This window comes from Macaca nemestrina, chromosome X, assembly GCF_043159975.1.
Source record: "Macaca nemestrina isolate mMacNem1 chromosome X, mMacNem.hap1, whole genome shotgun sequence".
NCBI classification, from domain to species: Eukaryota; Metazoa; Chordata; class Mammalia; order Primates; family Cercopithecidae; genus Macaca; species Macaca nemestrina.
Window position 1 is genome coordinate 120,422,515 of NC_092145.1, and position 19,691 is coordinate 120,442,205.

A 19,691-nucleotide genomic window follows, 5' to 3' on the forward strand; every position below is an offset into this window, starting at 1 on the left:
AGACCAAAGACATCTCGGCTGTCCCCCACCCTTGGGCCTCGAGCGAGGGTGGGGGTGCCCCCTGGGCCTTGGCTTCCCCGCGCACCCCCAGGTTGGAAGGCCAAAGCCGACGCCTCACAGACCCGGGGTCCGGGCACCCGTCTAGGGCGGAGATGTGTAGAAAGCTCTAGTCCGAGTTTATTTGCGGCCTGGCTACCCCCTCCCCCCGCCGCTGTCCTGCGATTCTGAGCCAGCCTGCGGCGGCGTCCCCGACTGCTCCGCGGTCCTGGGCAGGGCAGGAAGCTGGCACGGCCGCCGGCTGGGCAGGCGCCACTTGGCCGGGCAGGCTGCTCGCTGGAACTCGCGCGGCACCTTCGCGCCGTGTCGGGTTCCTGGGTCTCCAGCCCGGTCACCCTGAGCGGTTTTACCCTCCACTTTGACCATCGGCCTCCCGCAGAAGTCTGTCTTCTCCCGCCCTCTCGGCTTTTCCCTTCCTCATTCTGTCTCGGGAGCTCCCTAACGCAGTCAACTGCCCTTCCCGAGATTCAAAAAGAAGTTTTGTGTTTCCCCGGGGGTAGCCGCCTAATGCTTCTCTTGTTTTCCGGAACAAAGCAGACATTCAGTGAGGAGGGGGCAGGCGCTGACTCCCTCCCCGCCCCGCAGCACCCCGCACTCCTGCAGGTTCGGAACGCTGGGTCCCCGGCCCGGGCCCGGGGGGTAGGGTGGGGACCCCCTTCCCCTAGGCTTGGCCACAAAAGCCTCGCCCGGTAGCCCGAGAGAAAGCGGCGTGGTGTTTGGGTGAGGTTCCCAGGCCGGGCGGGGAGGGCGTGCACGCGGCTGTTTACAGTGTGCCTGTGCTGCTGGAAGCTCACCCGCCGCCGCTTGACAGCGTGGGGCACCCTCTGGCTGCCAGCTCAGAGGAGATGCGCAGCGGCGAGCCCTCCGGCACTCCACCCGATGCTTCCGCAGCGCCAGGGCCAGCGCTGGGAAGCTCCAGGTCTCCAACCTCGAGTTCCTTCGGCCCACATACCCCTCCCCGTAACAATGGCCTGGATCGGGTAGTATATCAAAGGGACGGGGTGGGAAGAGGTGAAGAGCGCACAAGGGACTCTCGAGGCTGTCGAAGCGCCTGGGTTCTGAGCATACCCCCGCCCCCGCCTGTCCCCTTGCAGGACTAAATTCCCCCGCCCGAGTGAGCGAAAGACAGATACTCTCGTGACTTGGAGTTATTTCTCCCTCCGGATAACCCCCTGCAACCCCATTAGCCCCTACCCACCCTGCCCAGTGGATTTCTCTCCACTCCACCCCGTGGGGACCGCTGCACTAGCTTTGCCCATGAGTGCCAGGCCTTCTCGTCGTCGCAGCGCTGCCTTAGATCCCGCTCCACCTCTTCCCCTCTCCTGGGCCTGTGGCCGGCCCCTGGCGCCTCCAGCGCGGCCTGAAACTTGATCCCATGTCGAAAGGACAGTGTGTAAACACCAGGCGCGCTCCGAGAGCCCGCGGGAGGGGCCGAGCGAGGGCCGCCGGGGCAGCTCCGAGGCCCCGCGCCCCCGCCTGCCTGCTCGCCCGGGGCACGATCGGCGGGGCCGCCGTCTCGCTCTCTGCCTCCCCAGTTGGCTCAGCTAATTGGAGCCGCCGCCGCCGCCGCCGCCACCGCTGCGGCCTCTTGTTGAATTTTCTAGATCGCAACCGTTCAGTCGTGGCTGCCTGCCGTTCCCCTCCCCCTCCCACAGCTGTTATCTCGGCCAGCAACTTGTTGGTGGTGGGGACCGGTCTCACAGCTGACCCTGGCCTCAGGCTCCGAGTTCACCCCAGCAGTTCCAGGGGGTGTTTTTCTTCGAGACGTGTGAAGGGAGGTAAAGTCTTAAGGGAACAGTGAGGCTTCGGGCCAGAATCCAAGGCTCCGGTACTAGCCAGAGGATCCTCCCGGCAGAAAGCCATGGTCCTCCCTGTCTTACACCAAGAGGTAGTGACAGTCCCGGAGGGGCTCCAGGAACAACTCTGCTGGCAACTTCTGTTCATTCCAGGAAAACATTACAGAAGGGTGAGGTGATGGGAGGCAGAAAGAACCCCCTCCCTCCTACTTGCCCCAAATCCCCCTCCACACTTGGGCATTTGGGACTAGGTGTGTAGGTTCCTCCTGCAGCAGAGTTCACCTGCGCCTTGGGCCTAACCCACCCACATGCCACAAGGATGCTTTTCCTCTTGGTTTGGAGTACCTGGTGGGTCCAGGGGGTACGTACCACCCTTAGTGGGTTCTGGAGGTACAACTCCCCCACGCTAGGTCAGTTCTAAGCTTGTACCAGGAGGCCCCCCTGGGCCTTGGTCCTCCCCCGCCATCCCCAGCCTTAGCCTCCTTTCCTCTTGGCCAGCTGTCTCCTGCTCTAGCCACACATCTATGCTAGCTGCAAAAGGTCTCACCTGTATGGATCTATAAGAGGCCCAGAGCTCAGCCCCATGGCTGAGGTGGGAAGATGTGAAGCAGTTTGCTAGTGCAGGAATCACAAAGATATGTTGATGATGCCAGAGCAGTTCCTGGTCTCCAGCATTGCCATAGAACGGCTTTTCCTCGCGGTAGAACTTTCGCTAGTGGTTTCACAGGCTCAGGGCCCAATCTTGTGAAAGTAGCTACACTCCCCAGCCCGGAAACACATAAATACACATAGGCAAACTCCCAGGAGGCTGGGTGTAGGAAGCACCATCAAGGGGATCTGTAGCAGCCAGAGAATGTCTGCTTTTCCTGTGACGGTTCTGAGAAGGGCGCCTGTTCCCTCCCTTTGATGGTTCTCTGACAACTGTTAGGGAACAAAGAGTGGAGGCCACAGGCTCATTAACTGTCATTTTCCACGTCTTTCCTCCACTTCTAACTTTTACCCAAATTACTACTTTAGAGTTTTCCTGAGGTGTTCTCTCCATCTATTTATAACCAGAGCAAGATTTCCAACTCAATCCTTATTGATTTAAACTATGATAAAAAATGAATCGACAAAATTATTATTATAATTTGGTATCTAAGATGACATTTCAGTAGGTCCAAGTTCACATAGTTTTTGGCATCTAAAATCCCCCAGGCCATTCCAATCAGATAACCTAAGTGTGTTTCCCAATGTCAGTTTCTCTTCCCTTTCCACAGTGGAAAAAAACTGAATCCTGTCAAAGATGTTTATTCTCCTTCACTCCTACCCCATCAATCTGTGAGAACCTTGTTTCTGTTTAGGGTAAGGTATATTTCTATGTTTTGATAAAGAAGAGAGTAATGTATGTTCCTCTTCAGGCCTGAAAAGATAATTATGCATCCTGGGAGCTTACTTTTCTCCTGGCTGTTTAACGGACAATCTGGATTCTGGCTCTGGAGCAGGAATCCTTCGATGTCCCAGCCTTCTCCTCATCCCCTTTCCTCTGTCACCACTCAGTCATCACCAGGCCTTTAGGCAGGTCACACGGCCTGAAGATTTCTGTTCTGAAGGTTCGGAGTGCCTCAGAAGACTCTGCAACTCAGAGCCTGGTATCATGCATTCACATTTTTTTTTTTTTTTACTGTGCAAAGCATATTCGGAGCCATTGGGATTCCTGTTCCATCTCTCTGAAAGCTTATGCCAAGAACTCCCCATGGGGCCTATGGTGATGGATGTCATGAGGCCCAGGAAGGAGCCATCATGGTGGAAAGAGTTGAGTGCCTGCATGTAAGACTCAGATTCGAACCAAACCAAAGTGCAAACAGCAAGGAAAAAAAGCAACTCCGCGCACCTGGCTGGTACCCTGCTTGGAAACAAACCGTACCTCCCCACTCTCCCATCTCAAAGCTAGTAGAGCCTAAGGGCACACCATTCCTTTGGCCTCCCTTTAGCTCGACTTGGGAATGGCGCAGTTAAGCATATCAGGAAGCTGAGATGCATCCACTACTCCTCTCTTCCCCTGGCGCTGGGCTCAGCTTGGCTGAACTTGCCGTTCCTGTCTTTTTAGAAGAGCTGGTTGTGTTCCCGAAGCAGGATCGCACTGTGCTGCCTCCCCAGGGGTCCTCAGCTATTGATTTTTAATATCCGTATTCAATATTGTGTATTAAACATTGAATCCATGCACAAGAGGATGTGATGCAAATCACCAGCCGTGCCTGAGACTTTAATAGTTGTTTTATTGCCCGGAAACCACAGTTGGACGCAAGGCATCCTGCAGCCGAGGCTGGGGGCGGGGATGACAGGCTGAGAAGAGGGCTGAGCGGAGCGGAGCAGAGGATAAGAGATCTCTGAAATCGGCACTGCTGAAGGCACAGCCAGGCACTAACAGCTCCCCCCAGGCAGGCGGGTGGGGGGCCGGCTCCAGGCTGCCCTGGAAAGAGCAGGGGCTGTTGTATGAGACCCGGGCAGAGGAAGAGGTGTGGGGCTGTGTTCTTCCTTCCTGGACTTCCCTAACTGGACTGTGCATTCCTGTCCGGCAGTCCTTCCCCTCCACGCAGATGCTCACCCAGACACACATACACAACGATGGAACAGGAAAGTTAACTTTGGGGCAGGAAACCCCAGGCCTCGGGCTTCTTCCACCACTCTTCGCTCCGTGACCTTAGCGCAGACCTCTCTCAACCCGCTGGGCCCCATTTCTCTTCTTTGCCAATGGCGGTGATGCTATCTGCCCTACTTCCCTCACAGCCCTGGTGGTGAGGCTGCCGCGGCACATGAGATAATATTCGGGGAAAAGGCTTTTGTAAACTGTCAGGCCCCACGTAGGCAGGCTGAGGGATTAGTGCTGGCTTTCCCTTTATACTCCCTCTCTCCTGCAGGCTGTGTCTCCTGGCTGCCTTCTTTCTCTCTCAGACATGGGCCCCCTCCCCCATGAAGGGCCCCCTCTTCTGCTTCCTCGGCCACCTCTGCTTGATCTCCCAGGCTTCCTGCCCTGCCTGGACTCTGCATTCAGGCTAGGCAATCAGGTTTGCAGGAGGCCCAGCAGGGAGAAAGGAAGGGTGAAAACGACTGAGTGTGTGGTGGGGGTGGTTGCAGCAAGTGTGTGCAAAGCCAACAGCCTCGGGAGGGAGGAGAAGCACACTCGGTGGCTGCGGCCGTGGGTTGCGGAGCCCGCGGGGAGGGGCCGTGAGTGGGGGGCGCTGATCGGCCCCGTGTGCGGACAAGCGGGAGAGGGGTCGAGGGGAACCTGAGTCTGGGAGTCTCTTCACGTTACACCGTTTCTGGTTATGGGAAGTCCAGCCTGAATCCCGATTGCTGGAAGGCTAGGGTGTGGGCAGTGCCTTCAGGGTATTGCAGTTGGGAAAGCCACATGGAAATGCGGTGGAAAGTGGCAGCCCTCCAGCGCCGCCAAGTCAGATAAAAAGTTGCCCGAGGTCCTGAGAGTGGAGGCACCAGCTCTCTGATGGCCTTGTAGGCGCCCTGCGAACATTCCGAGCTCCTCAAACCCGATACCTTTGTCCTGGGCTCAGGGAGGGGGCGGAAACTAGAAGGGCCCGGATTCTTGAAGACCACCCCTGGGGACCCCACTGTCTGCTGGGAAGGCCCCAGCCGACTGTAGGCCGAAGCCCTGGCAGGAGGTCATGCCAAGAGTTTGTGTCCGCGTCCTTAGGTGTGAGAATGGGGCTATGCCAGGCTGGGCCTGGCTGCGCACGCCTCCTCTTCGGGACTCGGGCGGCTGCTGCTGCCTGCGTTTTCCGGTCTTCGGCCGAGCCTCCCTGGGTCTCTCCTCCCGCTTTGTCTTGCTGCCAGCTTCTCGCCTGTCCTTGCCAGTCTCCTAGGTCGGCGGGTCGCGCTCTGCCTCTCTGTGTGCGTCTTTGCGCACATGTGGCGGTCTTCCTGCAACCTGGGTCAGCTCGGCCTCTTCCCGCGGGGTACTTGGCTTTGCCTTTGGATCGCTGCGAGAGTCCACTTCTTGGGCTCCCCTCCTCCCCACCTCGCCTTAGGCAGACGCATCCCGGGCGTGGCGATCCCCCAAACAGAAATATCCCCGGGTTTCTGGTTTAGCTCCACCAAAACAAACTCAAGAGGGATTGGGGTATCCTTTACTGCGTTTCTCTCTGCTCTCAGCCCTAGGCCGAAACTGGAGGGGTTTTTTGTTTTGTTTTTAATGAGACCTACTTTGCAGAGTTGAGGGGGAACATTTCTGCGGCAGACCTCGAGGTCTGTGGCGCGCTCCCAACTTTCAAGACTGTAAGCCGCCGAGAAAGAGAATTTGGGTACATGATTTTGCTGCTGATATGGGCTGGGACGAGGGTGTCCAGAGTGCACGTGCATGTGCGGATCGCAGGGACTCTCGGTGGATTAGCCGCCAAAAGCGGGGGAGCGCCGCGTATGGACGCTAGGGCTGGGGGCCAGCGGGGACCTACAAACACCCCAGGCGGCCGAGCAGGTGAAGGAACCATTCCGAGCCCGTTCCCTCCTCCCGGGCCCGCACGCCGCCGGCCATTGCGGCGGAAACACGGTCCAACTCCTTGAAAGTAAACTTGCCGCCCGGGGCGAGGGGCGCGAAGGAAGGAGGGGGCTGACATTGGTGTCTGCGTTGGGGAGGCCAGGAAGGCTTGTGTCAAATTTCAGCCCCTAATGACATTCCGTGGCGAGGTGCCAAGGCCCTGGGAACGGCGGCGGGGGTTCTGGGTGAGAGTGACCGCGCCGCGGGGCCCAACTTGCGAACCCCGAGGCGCCCGGAGGGCCGAGGGAGGCCGCGGGGGCAGGCGCGGCGAGCGGGGAGGGGGCGCTCCTAGAGCCTCCTGAGCCGAGCGGAGCGCAGGCATCTTCCGCAATCCATTCATGCACTGAAGCGCGTGCAGAGCTGCTGATCGCTGCCATTGTTACTCGCGGGCGGTGTGGGAGCTGAGCCTCCACTCTGGCGAGAGATAAATGGCCTCTGACAGCCCCTCCTCGCCAAGAGAGCTCCTCGGATTTCACCGCGCGGCGGCTCTCAGGTCTGTGCCTCGCTCGCTTCCCGGTGAGAACCTTTAAATCAGCCTCCCGGCCTTCCCTCCTCCCGGACACTGTCCCCCGCCCGCTCAGGCCCCGGCAGGGCCCCGGGCGCGCTGTGTGCAGTCTCGGGGGCCTCTCCCCACCTGGGGGTTAAACACGGTGGGGGCGCAGGGGGGACCTCAGGACCGTGGGGGGAGGCGCCGGGCTCCCCAACCCCGGCTCCGTGCCTCCGCGGGAGCGGAGCCCCGCGCCCCGCCTCCGCGCCCACAAGATGGATCAGGCTACCGTGCGGAGAGCGGGCTGTAAATATTTAAAAAGTCTCTCGCGCGCTGGCGGTAATGGCTTTCGCAGTCGGAATGTGTGCTGGGGAAGAGGAAGGGCGACGTGTACTGTATTGCAGGGTGGGGAATTGTTCCTACGCTTCCCCTTAGGTCCGGGGTGGGCTACATGTTCAGGCTTCCCGATTTCCCGCCCTCCGCCTCTCCGCCGCCGTGTCCCACGATAGCATCGAGAACGCCAGTCGACAGGGAACTTGAGCATAGCCGGGAGACAGAGGCCCGGTCGAGGTGACCCTGGAGCCACCCTCCCCACCCGGGTCTCCCAAGCTCGTAGGTTGCGAGTGGTCCCAGACCCCTAATCCAGGTCCCCTTCTCGCTGCTGCACAGGGGAGGGCGGGAAACGCACAGATTGGAGCCCCCTGAGTTTGGGTGGTCGCAAAAGCCTGGGCCGGGGTTTCTGCAGAGGGGGCCTAGACCCTGTGTGTGCCTTTGCTACCCTCCCCAGCCGCTCTTAAACCTTGATCCGCTCTCCAGGAGACCCCCACCCCTATCTGAATCTGAAAGTAGCTTTGTGGCTGCTGGGACCGAAACCTGGGAGGAGGCAGCACGGAGAGATTGGGGTGGGGAGGGGGTAGCCTCCAGGCTTAGTGGAGGTCACACGTGGACCTAAACGGGGACTCTTTTGCCTCTCTGGTGAGTGTGGGCCTGGGATCTTTAAGGCCGAGCCCTGCCGGATGGAAGAGGTGGGGGAGGGGGATTCAGCCTTCTCGACTCGGCTGGGAGAGGCTTAATGGGCCCACCACAGGGTGTGTGCCGGGTGAGGTTGTCGCCTTTGCCAGCGGCCACTCCCTGGCGGGGCGGGGGAGCCGAGTTGCCCAGAGCTGGGGCGGGCCGGGCGCCGCGTGTTCGCGCGGAAGGTTCCAGGGGTGTGGACCCAGGCCGAAGCTGTTCCCCTGCGCCTTCCACCCCGCCGGCTCTGGGACCGGCCAGAGTGTGGGTGCTGGCGGCGTGTCAGGACGCGCTGGGCTGCTCTCCGCGTTCGAGCGCTGGGAGCTCCCGACTCCTGGCAGCTCTGTGCACTCCGTTTCCAGGGGCTTGTGTTGCGCCCTTCTCGCTTGTTTGTCTCGTGTGAGTCTCGTAAACCGCCCTGATTTATTACCCAGACTAAATGCTTAATTTGTGAATATGAAACAGATTAAAAGGGGCGGGGGGAGGGGGGTTGAGGTCGGCATATTTTAGCAATCAGACCAAAGCAGCCCGGCAGATGTTTCAAATTTGTCGACATTTTCAGGCTCATGTGGAAAGCCAGCCAGAATGGTCAAGAGGTCCTTTCTCCTTCCTTCAACCTGAGAACTTGGCAGTGATCAAAAGGAGGTGATTAGTAGCTACAGAGAAAAGACACCAGCAGGCAAGGAGTTAACAGAGATTGAGCCGTTCACCTCCAGGATTGGGATTTGGAGGGGAGGGGGGTCACAAAGGCAAGAGGAATCCTGGCTAAAAAGGGGCAAGTCCTGGAAGCCAACTCTGAAGAACAAAGTAGAGGGTCCATTAAAAGTTAATTCAGTAAATAAACTTCATTGGTGATAAAACATATAAGAAAGATGGAAACTCCAACTTAAAATAGCCAAAAGATAATAAAAATAAATCGCTTTTATGTGGCCTGGACATGTACATATGTCTTTGGTCAGGTCCCGGCAATGATCCACCTAACACAGGCCTCTCCCGAGTACCCTCTCCCTTTGAAAATCCCACATGTACAGCCAGTGTTTCTTGGCGTTTGTGATTTTGGGGCAACTTCACACATCAAAGGCGAGCACCTTTTTCTTTTCAGCTCCCTGATTCCAGCCACCCAGTGAAGCAGATACAATTTCTATAAATTGGCCACCTTCTCCAGGTTTCGGTTGATCATCACCATATGAGATTATTGAAAGTCTAATGTCTTATTTCACTTTTTCCAAAGAGTGAGAAGGGGAACAGTTTATTGAAAGTCAGGCCACGTGAAGACTCTTGTGTTGTGCAATAGTAATTTCCATTAGCCTGGATTTATCAGCCTCCTGATACTGCCACGTGTCTCCTGCAGGTTCCTTGTACCACCTTCCCTCTCCCCCTCCAGGTCTCACCATCTGTCCCCGTTAACAGGTAGAGTTCAAACCAGAGCATTCCTATTGGGAAGGAGAAAATGGCTGATGACCAAAAATTAGGAAACAAAAGATTTGTTGTTGTTGTTGTTGTTTGTGAGATGGAGTCTTGCTCTGTTGCCCAGGCTGGAGTGCAATGGCCTAATCTCGACTCACTGCAACCTCTGCCTCCTAGGTTCAAATGATTCTCCTGCCTCAGCCTCCTGAGTAGCTGAGATTACCGGGCACGCGCCCACGCGCCACCACGCCTGGCTAATTTTTTTGTATTTTTAGTAGAGACGGGGTTTCACTATGTTGGCCAGGCTGGTCTCAAACTCCTGACCTCGTGATCTGCCCACCTCGGCCTCCCAAAGTGCTGAGATTACCGGCGTGAGCCACCGCGCCTGGCCAAAAGATGTATTTTTTAAACATATTTGTTATAACTCAAGAATCCCCTCTTCGGCCTTTGTTTCCTACTCCAAAGTTTTTTGTTCCCCTTTGGCCTCGATAAGATCTTTCGTTTTACTAAAGTTGATTATGGTTCCTCTGTCTTGTCCCCAGCCAGACAAAGGCTTAGGGAAAGTCAAAGGACGTGTTAATTATATGTTTCTTGTAAACCGACTTTTCATTTCCCCCTAACACATTTAGTTGGCTTGGTGTTTAGTTTAACACTCAATTGCTACAAATATGCTGCTTAAAAAGGCTGCTTTTATTAAAACAAATAAATGAATTCAAAGACCTTTCTAATTTCAACTCGTGTGGGCTAGAAACAGAAGAGAAAACCGAAAGCAAGAGAGAGGGAAAGGAGTCAGGGAGGGGAGAGAAAGGAGACCAGGAAACACACACACACACACACACACACACACACAGCATTCCTCCTGCCATCCCTCCGGAAGCCGTGTTAAACTGGTCCATACAATTGTCCCTGGCTGCCCCCTGCAGCTCGCCAGTCCTCCTGGATTTTCCATCACTTGGTGCCTAAGGCGATCATTAGCTGAGAATGGGCAACCTCCTCTACCTGCCGGCAGCTCATCACTTACCAGCCAGGGGAGGCTGGCCCCATTTGCTCAACCCGAGAGGGGTCCTTGGTTTTTGCCCCTGGGTGCATTGGTGCCTAATTAAACTCTATCCAGGGCAACGTGCACTAAATATACGTAGGCTGAGAGGAAGCTGGGAGGAAAAAGCAGTCATTACCTAGGAAAAGAAAGAATCTTCGGAGAGAGAGGAGGAAGGACCCCTGCGATGGTGCTTTCTGTTTACCCTCAGCAGAGCCTTGGAGTGCATGTTCACTTGGGTGCTGAAATCAAAGAGAAATGGAAATCGGGGAAAAAATCCATAGCCCACACAGACCTGAACAGGGCCTATGTCACCACAGGGCAGGAGGGAGGTCTGCTGTAGCTCCAAACAGACAGTGCTGGCTGCAGAAAAATGACTCAGGTGCCCTTGTGGCATCGGAGTTATTGCTTATGTGCCACGGCCCCCTCATGCAGGAGCTGGAGCTGTATAAATGGCCATGGGGACAGATAGGAACAGCTGTGTCAAGAGTCCAAGGACTAGATGTGTGTTGTGAAGCCAGACAGATGGTGGAGGAGCAGGGGAGAACCCTGAGCTGAAGACTAAAGACCCTGCTAGCACCTGGGCCCAGGCAGGATCGAAGTGACCCAACCTGGCGCTAAAATGTCAGCCGGTAAACAAGAATGTGTGCAGATGTCATACAAGAGCCACCAGGGCTTTAATTGAGCCCCATTTAACTCAGTGGAGGAAATCAGTTGAGAGGGTGAAAATACTAGCTCAGGGTGACATGTTAGTGGCAAAAGTGAGACCAGAACCCAGAGCTCCCAGCTTCAGAAAACAGCCAGAGGAGGAAAGTGACTTCTGGTTAGAGAAAGATCCAGAGTGCTCTTGGTCGCTGAAGAGGCCTGGTATTTCAGTCATTTGGCATTTATTAAGCACTTGCTGTGTGCAAAGCACTATGCTGGGCATCAAAGGGGGCTACCAGCACTATGAGCCCTCCAAGAACTGAGCAGGGAAGACCCTTCCCTTTATATGTGCCTGGTGACAAAGGCCATGAAAGACAGTGGGTGAAGGGGCTGGGGAATGGGAGGAGGAAGCCAACCATTTTGGGTTCCACTTTTGAAGATAGCGGCTTACAGGTGGGCATTGAGGCCAGAGGGCAACCTGTAGCAATGGACCCCTCTACGGCCTCCCTGAGCCAAACCCTATCTGGCTAAGCGTCTGCGCCTGTAAGATGATTGTCCTCCCCATGGTGGGAGTGCCAGAGAGGTCATCTTCACTTCCCCTTCCTTGGAGGGCCTGACTTTGTTGCCCTAGGCAGACCAGGAAACTTATTCTAATGCGAACGAAGGAGGCAACTTTTCTAGCTAGGAAAGCACACACTACAGCTCTCTCTCTTGCCCTGAAAAAGCAGAAGAGCACAGCTTATCCCCAAAAGCTCCTGGACAAATGTAGGCTCTCTGGGGGAGCCGGTAAGGGAATACTGCCTCCCTTAACAAAACAAACCTGAGAATCTCCAAGGTTTAGCACTGCACATGGAGTCTCCCAGCAGAGAAGGAGGCTGGCTTAAGTGCCCCCTGCATTCCACCTGCCCCTTGGGGCGCTCTCAGTGTGATCACAGGTGCCCTTCCTCAAGCCATCTGGCCTGGACCCAGTCTCTGCTCTTGGTTTCCCTAAGCAGAGGCGAAACACGCTGGAACCTTCAAAGCACATTCCTAAACACTAAGAGAGAGCTGTGGGGAAGTGAAAACAAAGAGGCCGAGGAGCGCTGGAGCAGTTCAGCTTCCAGAGTCTGTGGGCCAACAGGGCTGGCCCAAGTTCAGTCAGACTTACTGGCTCTGGGCCAGCCAGAGCTGGCAGCATGCCCTCTTCAGCCCACTGCTCAGGCCCCGTCGCCCCCCAAAAACCTGGGCACACCCCAGAGCAAGTCTAAGCCCCAGGAAGCCCTGCTGCCCCTTGGCAGCCCTCTCAGACCACCCCCTCCCCCTTCTGGTTGTGGGTTGCTAGTTCCAAGAGCCAAGGAATGGCTTCCAAAATCCCTTCATCCAGAGTTTCCCAAGAGTGAGTGGGTTGCCAGTGGGTCAAGACGGGGATCCCCCAGCCCCTGAGAGTGAACCGGGGGTGACCCAATTCCTTGGCTGGCAGCTTCAGGCCACGTTGGGCAATTGTGGACACTTGGTCACTGTTTAACCTTGTGCAACAGAAAAATACCACATTCTGTGCTGAGAATCACTGCTCACTTGTCGTAAGTGTGACATCCATGCTCCAAGGGTTACCCACACATACGAATAGAAAGGATATTGGACCACATGGTCCTTCGTGGATGGTGAACACAGCATAGTCAGTGATTCAACAAACGTTCGCTCAAGCCTCTCTTGTCTGTCCTGCACTGTGCTTGTGGCTGTTGGGGGTGGCTCGGGGAAACCCCCAGTTAACAGGACCCAGGACCCTCCTTAGAGGACATAAAGTCTCCCCAAGAGAGATAAGCCCCATGGAGCTGAAAACTTCATTGTGCTTACACTAAAACCAGGAGAAAGAGCAATCCCTGGTATTACTCCTCAGTCTTAGTTTTTCACTTTGTTTTGTTTTGTTTTGTTTTTGTTTTTCTAATGGGGTCTCCATCTATCTCTTGCCGAGGCTGTAGTGCAGTGAGGTGATCACAGCTCACCGTAGCCTTGACCTCCCAGGCTCAAGTGCTTCTCCTGCCTCAGCCTCCCGAGTTGGTGGGACTGCAGGCACGTGCCACCACACCTGGCTCATTTTTCTTTTCTTTTCTTCTTTTTCTTTGTAGAGACTAGGTCTCACCATGTTGCCCAGGCTGGTCTCAAACTCCTGGGCTCAAGTGATCCTCCCACCTCAGCCTCCCAAAGTGCTGGGATTACAGCCATGAGCCACTGCACCCCACTTAGGCATATATAAATATATATATTTAAGCCAAAGGGCTGATGGTGTGTTTCTGACCACTTTACACATAAAGCTGGGAAACTAAAGACTCCCTCAGACTCCCAGTGGCTGACCTGCTGAATGGGACTTGGGAGCTGGGAGTTCCATGCTTTCTCGCCAAAGGGTCCGCCCAGGTGACATCAAGTTCACGGCAGGTGTTATGGGTAACACCTGCACTTGGCAGAAAATTCTAAGGCTATAAAAGGATGTTTGGTGCCTCTCCTGCCCGCATTTCTCAGTCACTCAGTTTGCCTCTCTGAAGGCAACCACTGCTCCCAGTTTATTGCTTACCCTTCCCAAGATAGTCTATTAAGGCTGATTCTTTTTTTTTTTTTTCTTTTTTTCTTTTTATTTTTTGAGACGGAATCTCGCTCTGTCACCCAGGCTGGAGTGCAGTGGCACAATCTCAGCTCAATGCAATCTCCACCTACCGGGTTCAAGCGATTCTCCCGCCTCACCCTCCCAAGTAGCTGGGATTACAGGTGTGTGCCACTATGTTGGGCTAATTTTTTGTATTTTTAGTAGAGACAGGGTTTCACAGTGTTAGCCAGGATGGTCTCTATCTCCTGACCTCGTGATCCACCCGCCTCGGCCTCCCAAAGTGCTGGGATTACAGGCATGAGCCGCCACGCCTGGCCTATTAAGGCTGATTCTTTTAAATATATATATTAATTTTATTTTGAAAAAAATCCCAAACCCACAGAAAACTTGAAAGAGCAGTACAACGAACACCCATATATGAAGGCAGGTTTTCAAAGGCACTATATTTATTCAACACGCCTACCCTTGGAAAGAATTCAAAACCCCTTCAAAGATCTGAATTAGTTTAACTTTATCTTAAACTGTTACTTAGGAGTACTTTTCCTTAGTAGACATGTTGCCTGCTTGTTCATCCCCCTCCTCCCAGCCCCCAGCACCTTATTTGTGTGCCTTGTGCATAGCGGGCATTTCCTAAAGCTTGCAGGATTAAATAGCGAAGACTATGTCGTAGTTAGTATGGGGGAGCCAAACTGCCTGGGTTCGAAACCTGGCTCTACGACTTGACCAGCTGTGTGACCTGAGGCAGTTACTCTCGCCACCTGACTTTCCCCATCTTTGAAATGGAGGTTAATGATACAATGTATTTAATGATGTTGGGAGGATTAGTTGATGGAAGTAAAGCATGTAAAATAGTGCCTGGGCCAGGCACAGTGTCTCATGCCTGTAATCCCAGCACTTTGGGAGGCCGAGGCGGGCAGATCACCTGAGGTAAGGAGTTCGACAGCAACCTGGCCAACATGGCGAAACCCTGTCTCTACTAAAAATACAAAAATTAGGCAGGCGTGGTGGTGGGTGCCTGTAACCCCAGCCAGTTGGGAGGCTGAGGCGGGAGAATCGCTTGAATCCAGGAGGCGGAGGTTGCAGTGAGCCGAGACGGTGCCACTACACTCCAGCCTGGGTGACAGAGCAAGACTGTGTCTCAAAATAAATAAATAAATAAAAAAACAGTGCCTGGCATCTAGAAAGTGCTTAATAGGTGTTAGGGACACTTGAGACTGAAACACATTTGATATTAACTTTGCTTTGGTGATTGCATGTAAGTCATTTGGCCGAGTTGATGGGCTCCGAGTTTTCCTTGGTAACCGTCAGAGACCCAAGAAAACCAGGAATGTGACTTCATAGTCGTCTCTCTAGTGAGAGGATTGCCCACACTCAGCACATAAGTAGCAGGGGCTTCTTGTGACCAGTTTCCACTCATGGAGAGTTTCTAGCTGTGCTTATTAAAAAAAATATTTGAGGCCGGGAGTGGTGGCTCACGCCTGTAATCCCAGCACTTTAGGAGGCCGAGGCGGGCAAATCACCTGAGCTTGGGAGTTCGAGACCAGCCTGACCAACATGGAGAAACCCCGTCTCTACTAAAAATACAAAATTAGCCGGGTGTGGTGGCGCATGTCTGTAATCCCAGCTACTCGGGAGGCTGAGGCAGGAGAATTGCTTGAACCCGGAAGGCGGAGGTTGCTGTGAGCCAAGATTGCGCCATTGCATTCCAGCCTGGGCAACAAGAGCGAAACTCTAAAAAAAAAAAAAAAGATATTTGGAGGGAACGTCTTCCCCCATCCACTTCCCTTTTATAGCCCGGCTAGTTGCTGCCCTGCTAATAGAACCATCTTCGAAGAAAGAGCTAGCATTTGTTGTACCCACAGACCGGTAAGAAGATCTTCTCCCTCAGGGTGAAGCCTAGGCTCATGAAAGCCTGAGGTCAGAAAGTCAAGAAGGGTTAGACAGAGCAAGTAGGTGCAACCCCAGAAACCTCCACTGTCTGGCAAGTCAGAGAGAGTCTGACAAAGTTGTCTGGAATGTTCTTCACATAGGAAGCGTCGAATGGTGGATGTCTTAAGAGCCAGAGGCAAGAAAGGACTGGGAAAGATAAAGGAATTTGTTTATTTTATTTTAAGTTTTATTTTATTTTATTTTTGAGATGGAGTGTCACTCTGTCGTCCAGGCTGGAGTGCAATAGCTCGATATTGGCTCACTGCAACCTCTGCCTCCTGGGTTCAAGTGATTCTCCAGCCTCAGCCTCCCGAGTAGCTGGGATTACAGGTGTGTGCCACCACACCCGACTAATCCGACTAATTTTTGTATATTTTTAGTAGAGACGGGGTTTCACCGTGTTGGCCAGGCTGGTCTCAAACTCCTGACCTCAGGTAATCCACCCGCCTTGGCCTTCCAAAGTGCTGGGATTACAGGCATGAGCCACCGTGCCCGGCCAGGAATTTGTTTAAAGGTATACTTTGCTCTGTGCTATAAAATACTGCACCTAATGTTAGGCTTTGACGGCTATAATATGTGACCTTGACATTGTGGCGTATCTGCCATATAATTTAATTAACATGTGATGCTGGCACAATGCCAGAGAGTCAAACATTCTGACAGCTCTTGGAAGCCACATAAGTCCCTTTGAAGTTCCCCCCAGTGAACTGACACACAGAAACCTCCTATGGTTGAGGACAGCCCCTGATGCGGTATACGGAAATATAGCTGCGTGGTGGTTATATTGGATGTCACTGGCAAAGCCACCTGCTGGTTTGCCACAGTTCTGGAGGTCTGTTGTGGTTTCTAAGGGCCAAAACCATCAAGAGTGGCTCCTTGGGGAAGAAGAACTCATTCTTCATCAGGAATAAAATTAGGAGGTCTCCTGTTTGCAGATTTTGCTCCACAAAATGTTTTCTTCAGGCCGGGCGCGGTGGCTCACGCCTGTAATCCCAGCACTTTGGGAGACCAAGCTGGGCAGATCACGAGGTCAGGAGATCGAGACCATCCTGGCTAACACAATGAAACCCCGTCTCTACTAAAAATACAAAAAATTAGCCGGGAGTGGTTGCGGGCGCTTGTAGTCCCAGCTACTTGGGAGGCTGAGGCAAAAGAATGGCATGAACCCGGAAGGCGGAGCTTGCAGTGAGCCGAGATTGCGCCACTGCACTCCAGCCTGGGCGACAGAACGAGACTCCGTCTCAAAAAAAAGAAAAAAAAAGTTTTCTTCTTCCTCAACTTTGCTTACTGCAAAGTCATTAAGCTGCACACAGGAACGTAAATTAGATAAGAGGCATATGAACCAAGGAGAAAAAAGACCCTATACATCTATTGTGCACATAATTATTTAACACCCACTATACGCCTACCAAAGCTTTGGACATTTATAGCAGGAACAAAAACAGTATCTTGGACATCATAAAACTACATTTTACTAGGGAGAGAAAAAGTACATGAGCAATAAAAATATATAATATTGCAGGTTGTAATAAATACTCGGAAGAATTAAGAAGGGTATGGGGCTAGAGAGAGATGGAATGTTCTTTTATGTAGTTATTTCAATCTACAGCAGGTAGAACAAGTGTTCTTTTAGATGGTAGGTTGTGCAGTATGAGTCTTGGATTGACAGAGTAACGTGCTCAGGCAATGTATCAATAAGCTCTTGCCACAACACTGTTGTATCACAAACCACCTCAAAACATCAGTAAGCACTTATTTCTTACATACGTGTCCGTGGGTCACCTGTGGTTCACTGGTCTAGAATGTGCTCAACAGGGCTTGACTCCAAGTGTGGATTGGATCTAAAGCCGCTACACGTGTCCCTCATCTTCTGTGGACAAGTGGGCTACCTGGGACATGTTCTTCTCGTGACAGTGGCAAAAGTGCAACAGGGTAGAGTGCAAATGCGATGACTCTTAAGTCCGGAACTCAAAATTTGCACGCTGTTACTTCTGCCTACGTCTTTTGGCCAAAAGAAGTCATGTGACCTGACATCGGTGGGATGAGGAGACATGCTCTACCTCTAAAGGGTGTGGACACAGGGCGAGGTGAAGCACTGGGAAGAGTAATGCAATCTGAAACAGATGGTTCAAACCAAAACTATGTATCTCTAGCTGTGACATTTATATATACAAACACATATATCAAATGATAAAACGACCCTTGTTGAAACCTTCTGTTTTAGATTAAATTTGAATAAATCCATGCAATAATTACATTACCCACCCCGAGATGGTTTATGATGTCACCAGAGGCTTCTGGGTCATTGCCGCCAATCTCAGGAAACCTGGGAAGATGGACCACCGGCCATCCCAATGCTGAGAGACAAAAAGGCCATGAAGGGCCGGGCGCGGTGGCTCACACCTGTTATCCCAGTACTTTGGAAGGCCGAGGCGGGCAGATCACCTGAGGTCAGGAGTTCGAGACCGGCCTGGCCAACATGGTGAAACCCAGTCTCTGCTAAAAATACAAAAGTTAGCCAAGCATGGTGATACGCGCCTGTAATTCCAGGTACTCGAGAGGCTGAGGCACGAGAATCACTTGAATCCGGGAGCGGAGGCTGCGGTGAGATGAGATTGTGTCACTACACTTCAGCCTGGGCGCGAGAATGAAACTCTTCCCCCCCCCACCAAAAAAAGAAAATAAAAAAGCCATGATGGAATGGAGACCTTTCTTCCTACAGGGGCTTCCCTTGCAGGGAGAGTACAGATGGGAAAGATCAGAGGAGACCCCAGACCGAGCAAGTTTCCTTGCTTACCTCTAAGCATGTCTTGGAGTGGCACAGATGTGGCATAGGATCCAGGAGGTGTGACTAAAAGCTAGACTTTTAACTGGTCTCGCGGGCTGTGCAGGACACACCTTCATCTGTTGTATGAAGCTATGTGAGCTGGTCAAAGACTCCCTTTCTTCCTTGCAGCTCCTTTCCCCCCCTCAGTTCTGCCCACCTTTCTCTTGCTGTCCTTGAATAATGTGGGAGGGATTCCTAAGTGTCTCTGCAGAAAGTGATGATTTCTAATTTCGGGCCTCCTTTCAATGAATTCCTCCAGGGCTCTGCAGTCAGCCAAGTACTGGAACCTAGCCCTTCCCTTTAGGAAGGAAAGCTCTTGGTTCAATTGATTCCAATGGTTAATGGAATCTCGTCACCGTTGCCCAGAGTGATTCTAATCAAAGGAATCCACTGTCTAAAAATTCAAGGTAGCAGCATCAAGGTTTACTTCTTGTAAGCAAAGAGACTGGGGCACTGGGGCAGATATGTTTTATGGTGGGACCCCATGGGGATTCAGTCTCTAATTTGGGAGGATTCTGGCTCCTATCTCCAAAGGTGTGTGAGTTGATCCATCTTCTGTAAGTAATCCTAGCCTAGACCTGGAAGGGGGACTGCCTTTTTTAGTTTTTGGTATTTGGTGTTTTCCTTTTTGAGACAGGGTCTCATTCTGTCACCCAGGCTGGAATGCAGTGGTGTGATCATGGCTCACTGCAGCCTCAACCTCCTGGGCTCAAGTGATCCTCCCGCCTCAGCCTCCCAAAGTACTGGGATTACAAGTGTGAGCCACTGCACCTGGCCATGTCCTTGATCTATAAATGACAGTAGCTTTTGGAAACTGAGAAAATAAAACTCTGGATCAGGCTTCAAGTCCCCTGACCCCTCTTTGCTCTGGTCCTGGTCTTCCCCTCTCCTCTGGTTCCATAGCTGCCACAGAGCACACCCCTGGGGCAGCCCAGTGAGTCCCTCTGCCCACTCATGCCCTCCTGCTTGTTCTGCCCTCAGAGGGAGCCTCAGCCCCTGAGCCCCCTGCCTGGAGTGATCCCCCTGCTCACCCTGACTCCCAGCTCCAGGCCCCACCTCCTCTGCGGAGCCCCTCCCAAATTGCTAGGGAGTTACATTTTAGTCTAATTCTCCCAGATGCCTTTGTGCTTGTTGTCACAGCCACAAAACTTATCATTTGGTTGCTCTGAAACGACTTTACGCCTTATCTGCTCGCTTCAGTTGTAAGTTCTTAGAGCACAGGGACCACAGAGCCTAGCAAGGTGTTAACACACACGAATGTACTTACTGGTTGGATGGCCTCCCATCAATTTCTGTCTCTTAGTGGTGGGGGAGTAGAAAAGACTTCCCAGATGTTAGGGCCAAGAAAGTCGAAATTGAGGCCAGGTGTGGTGGCTCATGCCTGTAA

At 53.2% G+C, this 19,691-nt stretch overlaps 1 protein-coding gene across 5 annotated transcripts in view; it reads left to right on the plus strand.

Annotated features, from left to right (window-relative positions):
- Positions 1 to 19,691, plus strand: part of LOC105499838 (BCL6 corepressor) — a 129,502-nt gene that overhangs the window by 24,804 nt on the left and 85,007 nt on the right. Inside the window, exon 1 of one of the 5 annotated variants that reach the window (XM_011772668.3) lies at positions 6,744 to 6,877. The exons of 3 other annotated variants lie outside the window; for them this stretch is intronic. The gene's annotated coding sequence lies outside the window, so the exon portion shown is untranslated. Of the gene's footprint in view, positions 1 to 6,743; positions 6,901 to 19,691 lie in introns of those variants that run through there. One more of the 5 variants, XM_011772660.3, reaches the window with a different exon arrangement.